The sequence below is a fragment of the Manis pentadactyla genome, chromosome 5 (genome assembly GCF_030020395.1).
Source record: "Manis pentadactyla isolate mManPen7 chromosome 5, mManPen7.hap1, whole genome shotgun sequence".
Lineage (NCBI taxonomy): Eukaryota > Metazoa > Chordata > Mammalia > Pholidota > Manidae > Manis > Manis pentadactyla.
Genome location: NC_080023.1, coordinates 11,050,001 through 11,065,105, shown reverse-complemented (window position 1 = coordinate 11,065,105; position 15,105 = coordinate 11,050,001). Strand labels below are relative to the sequence as shown.

General features: G+C 39.3%; 2 long non-coding RNA genes across 2 annotated transcripts in view; one reads left to right on the top strand and one right to left on the bottom strand.

Annotated features, from left to right (window-relative positions):
- Positions 1 to 663: 663 nt before the first annotated feature.
- Positions 664 to 15,105, top strand: part of LOC130683766 (uncharacterized) — a 16,413-nt gene continuing 1,971 nt past the window's right edge. Inside the window, exons 1-2 of the long non-coding RNA XR_008997692.1 lie at positions 664 to 716; positions 13,326 to 15,105. The exon at positions 13,326 to 15,105 is cut by the window's right edge and continues 1,971 nt beyond it. This is a non-coding gene — a long non-coding RNA (uncharacterized LOC130683766). The remainder of the gene's footprint in view (positions 717 to 13,325) is intronic.
- LOC130683765 (uncharacterized) lies at positions 1,733 to 4,006 on the bottom strand. The gene is made up of 2 exons (XR_008997691.1): positions 3,590 to 4,006; positions 1,733 to 2,061 (listed from the first exon to the last, which is right to left on the bottom strand). It is a non-coding gene; the product is annotated as an uncharacterized LOC130683765 (long non-coding RNA).

Sequence of the window (15,105 nt, the reverse complement as noted above, 5' to 3'; positions counted from 1 at the left end):
CCATGATCTGCAGGTGTAAACTAGAGATTCACAAGGGCTGGTGGGATAGTTCCAGCTCACGTCTAAAGGCCTGAGAACAAGAAGAGCTGATGGTTTAAGTTCTAGTCCAAGTGCAGTAGAAGACCAATGTCCCAGCTTGAAAACCATCAGGCAGAGAAAGTGAATTCTCCTTTAACTCACCTTTTTTCCATTCGGGCCTCCAATGGATTGGATGCCCTCCCCACATTGGGGAGGGAAATCTGCTTTACTGAGTCTACTGATTTAAATGTTTATCTCATCCAGAAACACCCTCACAGTAACACCCAGAATAATATTTAATCAAATATCTGGGCATGTCATGCTCAGTCAGATTGACACATAAACTTAACCATCCTTGGTATTAAATCTTTGATCACAGTAGCATTATATTAATTATTCCACTCAGTCATTCAAAACACACACACATATAAATATCTCAGTATATCTTTAATCAGTAGCTATCTATATCTATTTATCTATCTGTGTGTATATATATTTGTGTTTGTATATGTTATATGTGTGTGTGTGTGTGTGTGTGTGTGTGTGTGTGTGTGAGAGAGAGAGAGAGAGAGAGAGAGAGAGAGAGATAGGAAACAAGGTCACAGCATGGGCAGGAACAAAAGCTCGTATAGCCCTGTGGGCATGGGAGCAGGTTGGAATTCACTTCAGGCAGGCTGGGAGTCAGTGAACGACAGCAGGTAAGTGACTTGATCTGATTTGTATTTTCAGTGCTGGCTGGAAAGCTGACTATGGGCAGCAAGAGTAAAGGCAGGGAGAGAAGTTCAGGGGCTGTTGCAGTCCTCCAATGAGAGGTGATCCCTGTCACTGCAAGGGGAAGGACGGCATGGACCCTGCAGAGTTTCCAAGGCCGGGACTTGGATGAAAGCTGAGGGAACGCTGGAGATGGGGGCAGAGCAGCAGAAGAGCCAGCTCCCCAGGCCTCGGCCCAGGGATCATGAAGGGCCCTTAGCTGTCCGAGGGTGGAACCGGTCTGCTCAGTTGGTTATGTGGCCACCGGCTGGTCTGTTGCGCAGTGCAGAGAGAGAGAACCTGTCCCAGTTGATTTCACAGTGGGAAGTGGGTCCTCATACCTAGTGTCTGCTCAGTTGGGGTATTTCTTAAAATGGAGAGGGGGAAAATGCTATGAGGGGGAAAGCAGGGCGGGGTGCTGTGACAGGCAAAGAACGACACATTCACATTCATGTTCTACTACATAAACACATCTACACAGCAGATACTGTTCAAGGCAATTCCTCTCTGATGTGCAATGCTCTGAGTGAATATAATTGGTTCTCCCGGAATGCTTGTTGAATCAATTCATTTGCTCCTCTCCTAAGTCCTGTCAGCATTATCAAGTATATTTTAATATTTGGAACCTGACCCTCACAAAGGAGTTAGTGAATTCACTGAGGCCCTTCAGCTAGTAAAGCATAATGATGAAAGGTCTGGCAGGCTTGAGTCAGGATCTACAATTTGACACTTGCCAGCTTAGGAACATTACTACACCTCTCTGTGCCTCATTTTATGTAACTGTGGGTTGGGGTTAATATTGGCACCTATCTCATGGAGTTACTCTGAGGATTAAATGAGTCTGTGAGCAGAGCTGACATTATTATCAGAGCTGAGGTTTGTTCCCAGGCCTTCTGGCTCTAAGTAAAGGTACTTTCTTGGTACTTTTCTGACTTATAAAGTTATGCCACTACACAAAATCAAATCAACACAATTATCTGACATTTAATAAGAGCCAATTTCTCACAACCACCTTGCACATAGAAGAGGCTGCTCATAACCAAGACCAGCCAGGGGCTGCTTTTTCTTTTCCAAAGGACCTTTGTTTGGTAGAAGCATCCTGGCATGCAGGGAGTAGCCTCGCCCGGGGAAAGAACACACCACTGCTCTGTTTCTCCTGCACGGGCCGGTCCTGCTCCTCAGTCCAGTTTCCTTGAGGGTGTCATGTGTCTCTTCAAAATGGACCATTGCCGCCTTGGGAACAATGTGCCAAATACTGAACAAAGGCTCCGTTTAGGTCTTGCCACTGGAGAGCTGAAACCAAGGGTCAAATTCCATGTTGGGTTTCTCCATGCTGCATGGAGCACGTTCACGTTAGCACATATTTTTTTTTGGTATCATTAATATACACTTACATGAACAACATTGTGGTTACTAGATTCCCCCTACTATCAAGTCCCCACCCCATACCCCGTTACAGTCACTGTCTATCAGCATAGTAAGATGCTGGCATGGTGACACACAATAAGGAGGGATGTCACCAGTACTGCATTTCTCTAGGAGGAGCAAAGGGTTAATGCCCTACATCAATATATAGAATCACTACTCCTCTTCTCTGTGCTATACTGCCTTCCCCGTGCCCCTCCCCTACATTATGTGCGCTAAACGTGATGCCCCTTTTTCCCCTTCTCCCTCCCTTCCCACCCACCCTCCCCAGTCCCTTTCCCTTTGGTAACTGTTTGTCCATTCTTGGGTTCTGTGAGTCTGCTGCTGTTCTGTTCCTTCAGTTTTTTCTTTGTTCTTATACTCCACAGATGAGTGAAATCATTTGATACTTGTCTTTCTCCTTTAGCATGTATTTTTTGAGAATGCACACTATAAACCTCTCCCACTCTACTCCCTGCCACACACACCAAGCTCTGTTTTAAAGTTTCTCTTCCTCTGCCATTGCATAGTGGACCTTCCGATTAGTTGAGGGAAACTCTTTGTTAATGCTGCCTGTTGGGAAACACACTCCTTCCAAAAAAACTTGAGTGAGTCTCAATAAGCACAGCTCACATTCCCTGTGGAAGCATGGAGGGAGAGCGTTGCCATTTTGTTGATAGAAACTGATTCCATAACTTAGAACTGGAAGGGTCATTAAAGACCATCTGTGAACCTCCTTTCTGATGCTTTAGAGTGCTTGACAATGGTACTGCCAGGGGGTGACCCTACTCTGCCTTAATTCCATTCCATAAACTACTATTACAATTCCAAACAACTTCAGCTCTTTCTATGTGAACTAAGTGGACATACCACTTCCTTATAATAGTCTTTATATGCCACTTTATTCACCCTAGTCCTTCTCTTGAGTATTTGTATGAGAAGAGCATGCCACTTTGCCCTTTATATGTTCTTAAGATAGGAGATAATACACTTTGGAAGAGTTTTCTATTTTCCATTTGCCCCTTCAGGTCCATTCTTAAGTCTCCTCTGTGCCTGAAGAGGTTGACTTCTTTATGGACTGTATCAGTGGGCACCCTTGCCCTCTGACTTCTAACTGGTTTAAGTAAGGTCAGGGCATGTTTCAGCCAAGGTTTCCCCAAAGGCAGAGTAGAAGGATAGGGTTTATGTGCAGGTAGCTCATTTTGGAAGTGATAATCAAGAGCAGGAGAGAAGGACTAGGATGAATAAAATAAGAAAGGAAGTAAAGTAAGGACCTCAGAGTTGGCTGTTGCTGTGAACAACCAGAGTTTAATCCCACTAGCTCATGGTTCTGAGAAGAAAACAGAATATACCTCAGTATTTTACATCAGAGGGGTGCAAGGGAGAAGCAATGAACCTTTGCCTCCAGTTCCATTACCTGAGGTTTGCCCCATTGGCTGTTAATTGTCCCCATATTTCTGTGTTTCTCATGCATGAATGCTGAGCAGGCTGTCACAGGCATCAGAGAAGACCTGGGGCAAAAACTGAAGGCAAAGCAAGGTGTACATGCATGGAGGTGCTGTCAGCCTGAAGCAGGTCAAAACCTGTACAAAACTGTTCACCAAAACTATGGCTGGGCATAGAGGTGAGGACAAGAGTGTGTGAACTGGTGCATAAGAGGTCTCCTTGCCTTGTGCGTTGAGGCCCCTGGCTCCCATCTTGCTTAATTCTCTCACCCTTTCTAAGGTTACAGTGACTACTGGGTGGCACTGTATATATACTGAGCCAATTATTCCATCTCTGAAAGCTCCATCACATAAGAGACCTGAGGTACCAGTATAAATCCTGAGGTTCTGGACTGGGGACCAATGCTCTAGAAAATAGTGATCACGGAATTACCAGAAGGGTTCTCATCAAAAGTGGGAAAAAGACAAAAAAAAACCCTAAGAAACGTCTATTCAAGAGGAATCTGAAAACAGACATTACAAGGTATGTGATTTTAAAAAAACTACCAAGAAATATTCCCTACAAAATCAATTGAATGGGAGAATTTACTGTTGGGGAATGGTAAGTATCAGAGCCATCTTCTAAAAAGGAATTTAAATGATATGGAATAAATCTTCAAACAATAAAGGAAGACAACATTCCATAAAGAAAAAACAAGAAATTATGAAATAAAACCAGGCAGGTATGAACCAAGAACAGAAGGATTTTGAAGGGCGAAATCTATATTAAAAAAAACTCCTTAAATTTGGAGCTCTAGATTTATAGAATGATTGCAAAGATGGTTCCCCTTATATCCACCACCCAGCTTCCTTTATTACTAACATCTTACATTAGGATGTTACACTTGTCACAATTAATGAACCAATATTGATATTAAGTAAAGCTTATACTTCAAACAACCTCATCTTGATTGAAAGCTCTTTCTACATGAACTAGGTGGACGTATCACTTCCTTATAATAATGTTTATGCAACAGATTTTCTCAGTTTTATCCTAGGTCTTTTTCTGTTCTAGAATTCCTTCCAGGATACCACATTAGATGTGTTAGTCATGTCTCCTTCATCTCCTCTGGTAGGCAACTCTGTGAGGCTGGAGGCTGACTCAGAGGATATTAAAAATGCAGAAAAACAAGAGTGGAAATGTTGGCTCTTAGAGCACTGAAACAGTGCACATGGCAGGGGAGCCTGAACAAGGTGGGTCTAGAAAGAGGCAAGACTTGCCACAAGCCCAGAGCCAAACACATGCAAGGTTGTCTCAGATATTGACGCTGATTTTTAATATCCTTAAAATAGAACTGACTAGTGTTGAGGGAACACAGACCAAGATGGACCATCTCCTAGCACATAAAACAAACCTTAACAAACTGAAAAGAAGTAAAATCTATATAGAATGTGTTCTTCAACTACCACTGATTCAAACTAGAAATCAATAGCAGAAAAATAACAAGACAATCTTCAAATACTTGGAAACTGAGCAATTAAACAATCCATGAGAAAAGAGGAAGTCTCAAAGGAAATAAAAAAAATACATTAAACCCAATGAAAAAAAAACAACATATAAAATTTCTGGGGCATAACTAAAGCAATACTGAGAGGGGAATTTATAGCACTAAGCGCCTACATTAGAAAAGAGGAAAAGTTGAAAAGAGGGCCCCAAGATGGCAGCACAGGCGCACTCTGAGCCAGCCTCTTCCCATGCGCTCAGCACAACTACAGCTACGTGTGGATCATTTCCCTCTGAAAAGATCTGAAAGCTAGACCACTGCTTCTCTGTAAAAAAGAATAGAAGGACTGCATCCAGATGGGTAAGAGAGATTGACCATGGTCTTGGCAAAAAACCCCACCCCTGGCATGGCGACACACAGTAAGGAGGGATTTCACCAGTACTGCATTTCTCTAGGAGGAACAAAGGGTTAATGCCCTACATCAAACACCCCAGCCCTTGGGATCTGCACTGGAGAGATGAGCTCCCAAAATGCCTAGCTTAGAAAAACAATGGAAACTGATGTCCAAGTGATCCAAAGTGTGATAGGAAACAGATTCTCCTTTGAAAGGCTTGCATGAGGTCTCACTCACTCTGAGATCAATGCAAAAGCACCAATTTGAAAAGCACCTGGACTGTGTGTAAAGGAGATTCATTTGTTGGTCTAGGGGTATCCGCTGGAGAGTCAGGGGAGAACTGGGGGGCACCCTGGAGGTGGAGGCACTGGCAGATGCCATTTATGTGCTCTTTACCAATCCTGCTGGCATAAGCAGATGCACTGGGATGCAACACCCTCCTCTTGCTTGTCAGGGCAGGTAAGGACAAGCAGTTGTGTCACTGTCCCACTACCTTGGTGAGGGTAGAGAGCACGGGTGATTGCAGCAATCCCTGCTCTCTGGCTTGGGCAGACAAGTGTAAATGCTCACGACATTCTCCTGCCCCCACCCTGGGGTCAGTGTAAATGTGCAGACCGGGCACTCTCCCGTACCATCCTTGAAGTATGGGCATGCACAGTAAAGGCATTTGTAGATGCCTTTCTGCAGGTGAGCCTGCCCTGCCCCCTACACTCCCCAGCTGCCCTGCTACCGCCAGCAGGTGCTCACAAACCACATAGGGGATGACTCTTGTTTACCAGGCCCTGGGGGCCTAGGGGGCTCATTGTTCCTGAGCTCCAAGGAACTATAATAATTGGAAAGACAGCTCTTGGCAGGGCACTGCACAGTCAACAGACTGAAACACACCCCCAGTCTTCCTGGGAAAAAAGCCTATTTACTTATTCTGAAGTTTCAGCCTGAGGGACAGGCTTCAGGTTTCCCCCACCTCTAGAGGCTACAGAGGTGCTTTCAGGGGAACATAAGAAGGGGGACCCCATCCTTGCATAGCCCCCTTGGTTTTACCACAGCTAGATGAGACCTTCCAGAAAGGAGCTTACACTCTCATCTGGAGCCCTGATTTTTTGCAACTGTTAATGATCTGAAGGCCAGTAGGGTGTATAAATGTGGCTTCAAAGGACTGTATATGTATATTTGCATAATGCTGCCTGAATGTCTGGCTTCCAATCAGCCAGAAACTAGGAGCTAAATGAGATTCATTCCCGTGGAACACTGACAGGTCTTGGCCCACGCTCAAGAACAGAGACATATCAAGAATAAATCAGTCTGTTTGGATAATCAAAAAGGTTAAAAAGACAGCCAAGAACTAGGGCAAGGGTGAACAAAAAGTTTCATCACCTACACAAGGCCACTCCTTCAAGAATGAAAGAAGCACTATTTCATCTAATATAGAGAAAGAAACACAGAGTGTCAAACAAATATGTTCCAAAAAGGAGTACAAAATGTATACATAATAAAGGTAATGGATTAATCACTTACAAAGCTAGTATGAAGGTTAAAAGGTAAAAGTACAATTAATTAAAATTACAATAATTATCTAAGGGTTACATAAATAAGTCAAATATGACATCAAAAACATAAAACATTGGGGGCAGGAGTAAAATGTAAAGTTTTGGACTGTGTTCAAATTTGTTGCTATCAACCTAAAATAGACTGTTATATACATAAGATATTATATGTGAACTTCATGGTAACTGCAAAGCAAAATCTTAACATTAAATACACCCAAAAAAATGAGAAAGGAATCTAAACATAACACTAAAAAAAGACGTCATACCATAAGGGAAGAAAGAGAAGAAGGAACAGAGAAGATGTATAAAAACAGCCAGAACACATTAACAAAAGGAAATAAATATAAGCCTATTACTTACTTAGATGTAAATAGACTAAATTCTCCAATGAAAATACACAGAGTGGCTGAATGATTTAAAAACCAAGGCCCATCTATATACTGCCTATAAAAGACACGTTAGAAGTAAGGGCACACACAGACTGAAAGTGAAGAAATGGAAAAAGATATTCTATGCAAATGAAAATGAAAAGAAAGCTCTTATATACTATACTCATATCAGACAAAATAGACTTTAAAACAAAGACTGCAATAAAAGACAAAGAGGGGATTACCTAATGATAAAAACAGCAAGACTATATAACATTTATAAATATATATGCAACTGATATAGAACTAAAATATATAAAGTGAACATTAACAGATCTGAAGGGGTAAATTGACAGAAATGCAATAATGGAAGGAGACTTTTACACCCCACTTACATCAATGGTTAGTTCATCAAGACAGAAAAATAAATTTAAAATAATGGACTTACCACCTAACACTAGACCAGATAGATGGCCTTAATAGATATATACAGAATGTTCCCTTCTAAATGCAGCAGAATACACATTCTTTTCAAGTGCACATACAACATTCTCCAGGATAGATCACGTTAGGTCACAAAACAAGTCTCAATAAATTAATGAAGACTGAAATCATATCAAGCATTTTTTCTGACAATAGTAGTATGAAACTAGAAATCAGTTACATGAAGAGAACTGGAGAACTACAAATACATGAAGATTAAACAACAAGCTACTGAACAACCACTGTCTCATTGAAGAAATTAAAGGAAATACTTTTTTAAAACTTACAAATGAAAACAGAAAAATGATGCAGCAAAATGTGTAGGATGTGAAAGCACATTTAAGAGGGAAGTTACAGCAACAGAGGCCCACCTCAAGAAACAAGAGAAATCTCAGTAAACAATCTAGCTTTATACCAAAAGGAATTAGAAAAAGAGAACAAATGTAGTCCAAAGTATTTCCTTCCTTCCTTAGTAGAAGGAAGGAGATAATGAAGATCAGAGTAGAAACAAATGAAATAGAGACTAAAAAGACAATAGAAAACATCAATGAAACTAAGATCTGTTTCTCTGAAAAAATAACCAAAATTAACAAACCTATACCAGTTAGGGTGGCCAACAACCAAAAGACAAACAACAATAAATGTTGGCGAGGATATGGAGAAAGGGGAACCCTCCTACACTGCTGGTGGGAATGTAAACTAGTTCAACCATTGTGAAAGCAGTATGGAGGTTCCTCAAAAAACTCAAAATAGAAATACCATTTGGCCCAGGAATTCCACTCTTAGGAATTTACCCTAAGAATGCAGCAGCCCAGTTTGAAAAAGACATATGCACCCTTATGTTTATCACATCATTATTTACAATATCCAAGAAATGGAAGCAACCTAAGTGTCCATCAGTAGATGAATGGATAAAGAAGATGTGGTACATATACACAATGGAATATTATTCAGCCATAAGAAGTAAACAAATCCTACCATTTGCAACAACATGGATGGAGCTAGAGGGTATTATGCTCAGTGAAATAAGCCAGGCAGAGAAAGACAAGTATCAGATGATTTCACTCATCTGTGGAGTATAACAACAAAGCAAAAACTGAAGGAACAAAACAGCAGCAGACTCACAGAATCCAAGAATGGACTAACAGTTATCAAAGGGAAAGGGACTGGGGAGGATGGGTGGGAAGGGAGGGAAAAGGGGGAAAATGGGGCATTACTATTAGCACACATAATGTAGAGGGGTGGGGACATGGGGAAGGCAGTATATACAGAGGAGACAAGTAATGATTCTATAGCATCTTACTATGCTGATGGACAGTGACTGTAATGGGGTATGTGGGAGGGACTGGATAATAGGGGGAGTCTAGTAACCATAATGTCCAAGTAATTGTACATTAACGATATAAAAATAATTAACAAACCTTTAGGTAGACTCATCAAGAAAAAAAAAAGAGGGTTCATATACAGGCATGCCTCAGAAATATTGAGGGTTTGGTTCTAGACCACACAATAAAGCAAATATTGTACTAGAGCTAGTCAAATGAATTTTTTGGTTTCCCAGTACATATAAAAATTATGTGTACACTATACTACAGTCTATTAAGTGTATAATATCATTATGCCTAAAACAAGTACATAACTTAAAAATATTTTATGGCTAAAAATGCTAACCATCATCTCAGCTTTCAATGAGTCATAATCTTTTTGCTGGTGGGGGTCTTGCCTCAATGTTAATCAGGTGGTGGTTGCTGAAGGTTGAAGTGGATGTGATGGTTTCTTAAAATAAAACAATAAGGTTTGTTGCATCAACTGACTCTTCCTTTCATGAACAATCTCTTTGTAGTGTGCAATGCTGCTTGATAGCATTTTACCCACAGTAGAACTTCTTTCAAAATTGGACTCAATCCTCTTAAGCCCTGTTGCTGCTTTATCAACTAAATTCATGTAATATTCTAAATCTTTTGCTGTAATTTCAACAATCTTTGTAGCATCTTTACCAGACCTAGATCCCATCTCAATAAATTGCTTTCTTTGCTCATCTGTAAGAAACAGTACCTTATCCATTGGTTTTATCATGAGATTGCTACAGTTCTGTTACATTTTCCAGGTTCCACTTCGAATTCTAGTTCTCTTGCTGTCTCTACCACTTCTGCAGCTCCTTCCTCCACTGAAGTACTGAACCCCCTCAAAATCATCCATGAGGGCTGGAGTCAACTTCTTCTAAATTTCTGATCATGTCAGTATTTTGACATCTTCCCATGAATCACAAACATTTTCAATGATACCTAGAATGGTGAATCCTTTCCAGATTTTCAATTGACTTTGCCCAGATCCATCAGAGGAACCACTCTATGGCTGCTATAGCCTTACAAAATGTACTTCTTAAATAATAAAACTTAAAGGCAAAATTATTCCTTGATCTATAGGCTACCAAATGGATGCTGTGTTAGCAGGCGTGAAAACAACATTAACCTCATTGTACATCTGCATCAGAGCCGTTGGGTGACCACGTGCATTGACAAAGAGCAGTAGTATTTTGAAAGGGATCTTTTCTGAGCAGTAGGTCTTAACAGTGGGCTTAAAATATTTAGCAAAATATATTGTAAATAGATGGGCCGTCATTCAGGTTTGTTCCATTTATAGAGCATAGGCAGAATAGATTCAGCGTAATTCCTAAGGGCCTTAGGATTTTCAGAATGGCAAATGAACACTGACTTCAACTTAATATCACTAGGCACATTAGCCCTTAAAAGAGAGTCAGCCTGTCCTTTGAAGCTTTGAATCCAAGCACTGACTTCTCTTCTCCAGCTATGAAAGTCCTAGATGGCATCTTCCGATGTAAGGTTGTTTCATCTACATTAAAAATATGTTTAGTGCAGTCACCTTCATTAATTATCTTAGCTAGATCTGGATAATTTGCTGCAGCTTCTGTATCAGCAATTGTGGCTTCACCTTGCACTTTAGTGTTATGTATAGGACAACAAAGCCACAGGATGTGCAATAAATATACAAAGATCAACTTCATTTCTATAAACTAGAAATTGGCACAGCTACACCAAAATAAAAAGTAGATTACCATTTATGATTACTTATAAATGAGGTGTAAATCTAACATGTATAGGTCTTGTATTCCAAAAAACCAAAAAAATGCTGATGAAAGGAACAAAAAAATATCTAAATAAATGGAGGGGCACACTGTGTATGGAGTAAAAGGCTCAACCTAGTAAAATGTCAGCTCTTCCCAGATTTATACACATGTATAACACAATTCCTCTCAAAAATCCCAGTAAGATGTTTTATATGTATAGGCAAGATTGTTTTAAAACATATGGGAAGAAAAAGGAACTAGAATAGCTAAAAAAATTTTGAAAAATAAGAATAAAGTGTGAATCATCTCTCTGATTTCAAAACTTATTATATAGCTATAGTAAACAAGACAGTGTGGTATTGGCAGAGTGACAGATATATAGATTAATGGAACAGAATAGAGAATGCAGAATAGACCCACACAAAAATGCCAACTGATTTTGCCAAGAGTGTAAAAGCAATTTAGTGGAGAAAGGTTAGCCTTTTAAAATGGTGCTAGAGGATTAGATATTTAGAGGCAAAAAATAAATTCACTAAAAATATACTGCAGACTTAAATAAAAAATATAAAACTATAAATCTTTCAGAATAAAATGGAAAAAATCCAAGATTTTTTGCAAAGAGTTCTTAGAATTGATGCCAAAAGCACAATTCATAAAAGGGAAAATGGGTAAATTTGACCTAATAAAAATTAGTATCTTTTTCTCTGTGAAAGACCCTGCTAAATGGATGAAAAGACAAGCTACAAAATGGGAGCAAATATCTGTAAACCATTTATCCTATAAAGAACTAGTATGTAGAATACATAAAAAACTCTAAAACTTAATAGTAGAAAAACAAAAGATTCGATTAGAAAATGGGCAAAGACACAAAGAGACATTTCATTAATGAGGATAAACAATAGCAAATAACATGAAAATATGTTCAACATTACTGGTCATTAGTAAATGCCAATTACAACCACAATGATATAATTTTACACATTTATCAAAATGGCTAAAATAAAAAATATTTGCATGCTAAATGCTGGCAAGGATGTGGAGAAATGGATCATTCATAAACTGCTGGTGGAAATGTAAAATGAGATAGCTGCTCTGGAAAAGCTTGCCAGCTAATAAGAAAGGAAAAACCTAAACATGCAGTATCATACAACCCAGCAATTTCACTCCTGGGCTTTTATCCTAGAGAAAGGGAGAGATAGGCTCATATAAAAACCTGTCCACAAGTGTTTATAGAATCATTATTCATAATAGCCAAAACCTAGGAACAACCCAGATATGTCCTTCAAAAAGATAATGTTTAAACAAACTGTAAAAACATCTCTATTTTGTATTAACACTTAGCAATAAACAGGAACAGTCTATACAGTCTATGAGACATGCAATGACTTGGAAGTTCCTTCAGAGAAACATGCTGAATGAAAAAAAAGCCAGTCCCCAAAGGTTACATACTGTATGGTTCTGTTTATGTAAAATTCTTGAAACGACACAATTATAGAAATAGAGAACAGATTAGTGGTTACCAGGGCTTGAGGAGGAGGTAAGGAGCCGGAGGCAAGTGATTTTGGCTCTCAAAGGGCATGGTAAATTATCCTTGCGGTGATGGAACTGCTCTGTATCTTGACTGTATCGATGTCAATATCCTGGTTGTGTTATTTTACTCTAGTTTTCCAAGAAGTTGCCATTGGTGGAAAAGTAGGAACATAGGCTTTCTCCGTATTATTTTCTACAACTGCATTATATGTACAATTGTCTCAAAATAAAAAGTTTTAACTTGAAAATAGTGCTGAAAGTGTTTCTGCCTGTGCAGCAGTCTAGCTAATAGCTTTTTCCATTCCTGTTGAAATGTATAATTCTACTCCTGCTCCTATTCCAGTTTCTGTCAGCTCTGTTGTTGCCTAAGAGAAATTGCACATGAACTACACAATTTATGTTACATTGACATCATTTCCCTATTTAAAATAGTGTGTGATTAAATTAGAATCTGACTCAAGTGTGAGCATTGGTGATAGAATGTGTGTGAAAGTACCAATCAGTGTCTGGCACACAGGAGTTTCCTTATCCCTATCCTTATCTGTTGAATTAATTAACGAAGGGCTGAAGGAAGCCTATTAACCAGTAAGATCCTATAGTGAATTCATTTATTAAGTCAGCCCCCTTTGCAAAATGAGCTCTAGCACTTTCTAGGTCTGTGATCTTTTACAAGTTACTTAAACTCAATTTTTTGGTTTCCTCATCTATGAATGGACATTTTTTTTCATAAGAATGTAAGTGCTTAGCTTAATATGTCATAGTAAGCACTTAAGTAAATGCAAACTGCTTATTAATATTATCATCATGTTTACAGGAAAACCCATTCTGAAGGAAGATGGAAGAAGGGTGAACTTCTAGAGGCTGCCAGTGAGGTGTGTAGCATGAGAGCCTTGGACAGAATGAGGTGGGGAGAGGAACAGGAGTGGGAGAAAACCAAAGCAAGAACTGGGATGGGAAGACAGAGGGCCAGAAGATCATTGGTGAGCAACTCCATTGCCTTCCTATTTCTATTCAGCAGGGACTGATTGTGTATTTCAAGTTCAGATATTTGAAAGGCATTCCTTTACCTTCTGCAGTCTATTTGAAGAGAAAATTGCCTGTTTTGAGTTGGCTTTGTTCAATGCAATTCACTCATCAAATACTGAGTACCTACTACATGCCTGGCACTGTTCTGGTTACTTTTGTCCTACTGTCATATAATTTGGAACTTTTGGAGATTTCCTTTCCAATTTCCACCTTTGACAAATAGTCCCATTTATGATGAAGGATTTGAAGGCTAATGTGATGAAGTGAAGCCGGTATAAACAGTGTGGCTTTTAACAGATACTTAAAATCCCTAAACACTAGCTTCCTCATCTGTAAAATGGATGAATAAAGTATAAAGTGCTGCAAAAGGCTGACATGAGGGTTAACTGGGCTCATCCTGTAAGGTGAGCATGGTCTCTAACACATTTTATACCTCCAGTAAGTGTTGCTCTCACTGTAACTGACAAATCCTGGACTGGGCTACGCCTCAAATCCAGCATGGCACGTGCCCATGGTTGCCAAATATGTGACCACAAGTCTCTTTTCTCTTGTCAATTTAAAAACAAACTTTTTCGTGAGGTATAAAAGTGAAAGAAAATTGCTCGGTAATAATCAGCAGTGTGATGATATTTTTCACAAAATGAAAACCCTGGTTTGAGAGTGTGTGTTAAGTACATGCATGGGGTGTGTCTGGAAAAAAAATATGCACAGTCATTTTAGGAGGTCAACAAGGTCTTAAACTGAAAAATAAGGAATAATGAACGTGTGCCATTTAGACATAAGGAAGTAAATAACATGATACTGTGAAAGTGTTAAAATATTTAAGTTACAAGTAGTGCCTCCCAAGAGTGAGAATTGGGTATATGGGAGAGGGTGGTGGTGGTGGGTGGCACAGTATCTTACCTTTTTCATGATTTATGTATTTGACTTTTAAAAATATAGATGTTCTGCATATTGCAATCTGAAAAATAAATTATGATAATCAACATCTGTAATCTGTCCTCCCCTACTTCAAAGCCTTTGTCATCATTTCAAATTTCAACCAGGTTTCCCTTGTTTCAAGTACCTTGAGTTTTAGTACTGTCTTAATGATGTTCTCTTAAGTTATGTCTCTACTATTCAGGTCTTATTTATATGTTATGTCAAACTTTTTAGCCTCATTTTATTTCCTCACTATACATTATTAGACTGGTGTCTTAACCCACATTATCTAGTATCCCATGTTACACTTCTGTCACTAATTATGATGTATGTTTTTTCCAACATATCACTAAGCAATTCTTTTGACACTAGATGGATGGTCCTAAATTAAACTCAATTCAGACACTACTTGGAGAGAGCGTCAGGTCCCACAGGTTAAGGGCTCAGTTCTGTACCACCACCCATCTCCTCTCATTTCAGACATCGGTTGAAAGTTCAGGTTGTCACAGGTGTTTCTGACCGACGGAATATAGATTATAGGGGTTCCAACAATCTATTCCTTGGGATTAACTAATTGTTTTATGTTAGAAAAAACCTAGGAATAGCCAGATGGAAGAGATGTATAGTGCAAGGTATGGGGGGAAAGG